Source organism: Lathyrus oleraceus, chromosome 1, assembly GCF_024323335.1.
Source record: "Lathyrus oleraceus cultivar Zhongwan6 chromosome 1, CAAS_Psat_ZW6_1.0, whole genome shotgun sequence".
Classification (NCBI taxonomy): Eukaryota; Viridiplantae; Streptophyta; class Magnoliopsida; order Fabales; family Fabaceae; genus Lathyrus; species Lathyrus oleraceus.
The window spans coordinates 304,398,185-304,402,016 of NC_066579.1; the positions used below are offsets into that span (position 1 = coordinate 304,398,185).

Below are 3,832 nucleotides of genomic sequence, written 5' to 3' on the forward strand. Positions count from 1 at the left end.
CATCTAGGCTAAGGCATTATTAGCCGGTAAATGCGAAGAACCCGTAGTACCGGAAATTTAGTAGATCCTTTAGCGGAACCCGAATGTTATACTCGTACACGCCTCTTAGTCATCCGAATTAAGAAAGCTATGGCTGAGAATCGCGATAGGAGACCTCTTAAGGAATTTGCCCAACCCTCTGACGAGGAACCTAGTTCGAGTATAGTAAACCCCGTTATTCCTGCTAACAATTTCGAACTTAAACCGTCTTTGTTGCAATTAGTGCAACATAACCAATACGCGGGTCTCGCTAATGAGAACCCAAATCAACATTTAAAAGTTTTTATCCAACTAGCCGACACCTTTAAATCTAACGGCGCTTCACCAGATGCGATGCGTTTGAGATTATTTCCTTTCTCCCTCAAGGATAGAGCACGTTCATGGTTAGATTCACTTCCAGCTAATTCAATAACTACTTGGGAAGACCTTAGGAGAGTATTCCTTGCTAGATATTTCCCCCTAGTAAGACTGTTGTTCTTCGAAACCAAATAACTAGATTTACTCAAAACCAAGGAGAATCGCTTTTTGAAGCTTGGGAGAGATATAAAGAGTTATTAAGAGTCTGCCCACACCATGGCCTAGAACAATGGCTGATCGTTCATACCTTCTACAATGGACTCCATTATAACACCAAGATGAGCATCGACGTTGCCGCTGGTGGCACGCTGATGAACAAACCTTACCCCGAAGCTTGTGACCTAATTGAGGATATGGCCCAAAACCATTACCAATGGGGAGCATCAATAGAGACAAAGGAGACCCAAGGTGGAATACATTAGGTAAGCTCTCTAGACATGATGCAGGCAAAAATGGACGCTTTAGCCCTTAGGATCGAACATATGTCTACAAACACTAACACCGTAGCAGTAGTCCACACAGAGTGAGAACTCTGTGGATCTAAAGGACATGAATTGGTGGAGTGTAACCTTTTAAACAACCTGAACACCGACCAAGCAAATTACGCCCAAGGTAACCCATTTTCAAACACTTATAACCCTGGATGGAAGAATCATCAGAATTTCTCCTATAAAAACCAGAACCCTATCCAAAATCATGCACCTCATAGACCGCAAGGTTATCAAGCCCAAAAACCAAACCAACCTATGCAAGCTGTGCCCCAGAAGTCTAACCTTGAGAAGATCATGGAGAGCTTTATATCGGGCCAGACTCAGCAAAACAAAGAATTCCTAAACTAGAACATTCACGTAAACAAACTTATAACGCAATTAGGAACCAAGGTTGATCAGATAATCACTCATAACAAGATGCTTGAAACCCATATCTCATAGGCAGCACAAAACCAAGCCCCACAAACTACACCTGGAGGCCAATTCCCTGGACAACCTCAACCAAACCCTTGAGGGCAAGCTAACGATATCTCGTTACAAAGTGGGACCGTTTACGAAGGGCCTCATAACCCAACAATGAGCGAGTCCAAAACTTCTAAAGAATATATACCTACCAACTAAGAAGAGGAACCGGAGGAACCCGAGAAACAAACCAACCAAGAAGGTGAAGCCAAGGATAAAACTTACAAACCACCACCCCCTTACAAACCACAAATCCCATATCCACAAAGACTTAAACAAACCAAAGTCAACAACCAATACCAAAAATTTATAAAGGTGATAGAAAAGCTTCATGTAGAGATTCCTTTCACCGAAGCTATCACCAAAATTCCGTCTTACGCCAAATTTCTCAAAGACATCTTAACCAACAAGCGTAGGCTTGACGACCCAAAACCCTTGGAATGCAACTTTATTTCCGAGGATAAACTTGCTAAGAAGGAGAAAGACCCTGGTAGTTTTTCTATACCTTGCATTTTAGGGAGTCATGTGATCGACAAAGCTTTCCTAGACTTAGGTGCTAGTGTGAGTTTGATGCCCTTAGCTGTATGCAAAAGGTTAAACCTAGGAGAATTTCAGCCAACTAAGATGTCCCTCTGATTGGCTGATAGGTCTATTAAGTATCCTGTAGGCATTTTAGAAGACATCCCAGTCAGGATCGGCCAACTTTATATCCCAACAGACTTTGTGGTCATGGATATCAAAGAAGACGAAGATATCCCTATCCTTTTAGGTAGACCATTCTTATCAATAGCCGGAGCTATAATAGATGTCAAAAGAGGGAAATTAATCTTCGAAGTAGGGGATGAAAAGATCGAGTTCATTCTTTCGAAATTCCTGATGGCACCAATTCTAGGAGACGCATGTTATGCGGTTGATATCATAGATGAGTGCATAAGAGAATTTGATCAAGGAGAACCTAAGATCGAACCATTTTCAAACCCGAATGAAAAGGATGACGAGTTAGAAGAAACGGAACCTCACACTAACGAATGTCTGGATCTTACTCCAGACCCTTCACCTAATTCTCAAAAACCAACCCAAGAACTTAAGGAACTACCCAAGAACCTAAAATATGAGTTTTTGGATGAAGAAATGAACCGCCCAGTAATAGTTAGTGGCACCTTAAACCAAGATGAGATGAATCGACTCTTGAAAGTTTTAAGAAGATACCCATCTGCCTTAGGGTACAATATCTCTGATTTAAAAGGTATTAGCCCATCCGTGTGTATGCACAGGATCTCGCTAGAGGAAGATTCAAAACCTTCCAGGGAACATCAGAGAAGAATCAACCCTGTAATGAGCGAGGTAGTAAAGAAGGAAGTCCTTAAACTACTGGAAGCTGGTATAATCTATCAGATTTCTGATAGTAAGTGGGTAAGTCATGTACATGTGGTACCCAAGAAGGGAGGCATCACAGTCGTGCAGAACGAAAAAGGAGAGCATGTCGCTAAACGCATAGAAGGCGAATGACGTATGTGCATAGATTATAGGAAGCTCAATAAGGAAACTAGGAAAGACCATTTCCCCCTTCCATTTATAGATCAAATGCTGGAGCGTCTTTCCAGACACTCCTACTTCTGTTATCTTGATGGATATTCTGGATTTTTCCTGTCCTTATGGACGAATGCCGTTTGGACTCTGTAATGCGCCAACTACTTTCCAACGTTGTATGATGTCAATCTTCACGGATTATCTCAACAGAATCATGGAAGTATTCATGGACGACTTCTCGGTGTGTGGATTAGACTTTGAAAACTGCCTTATTAACCTTGAGAAAATCCTAGAGAGATGTGTAGAAGTTAACCTTGTGTTAAACTGGGAGAAGTGCCACTTTATGGTTAAAGAAGGCATAGTATTAGGACATAGAATATCTGAAAGAGGCATTGAGGTTGATAAAGCAAAAATAGAAGTTATAGAAAACCTTAACCCTCCTAACACAGTTAGAGAAGTCCATAGTTTCCTTGGACACGCCGGTTTCTACCGACGCTTCATAAAAGACTTCTCTAAAATAACAAACCCCCTGACCGGCCTTCTGATGAAAGACATCGAATTCATTTTCGATGAAAAATGCATCGAAGCCTTTAACCGTTTAAAACAAGCATTAATTTCAGCACCCATTCTACAAACCCTGGATTGGACTAAACCCTTCGAAATAATGTGTGATGCTAGCGATTTCGCTATAGGAGTTGTTTTAGGGCAAAGAAAAGATAAGAAACTACACGTAATATATTACGCTATTAGAACCCTAGATACCGCTCAATTAAATTATACAACAACAGAGAAGGAACTCCTAGCTGTAGTTTTTACAATCGATAAATTTAGGTCTTATATTATAGGATCTAAGATTATAGTCTATACAGACCATGCAGCTACGTTACCTTTTGAGGAAAAAGGATGCAAAACCTAGATTACTCAGGTGGATCCTTTTGCTACAAGAATTCGAC

At 40.9% G+C, this 3,832-nt stretch overlaps 1 non-coding gene across 1 annotated transcript; it reads right to left on the reverse strand.

The window, feature by feature from the left end:
* Positions 1–512: 512 nt before the first annotated feature.
* LOC127116996 (small nucleolar RNA R71) lies at positions 513–619 on the reverse strand. Its single transcript, XR_007801761.1, has one exon. It is a non-coding gene; the product is annotated as a small nucleolar RNA R71 (small nucleolar RNA).
* Between the last annotated feature and the right edge of the window lie 3,213 nt (positions 620–3,832).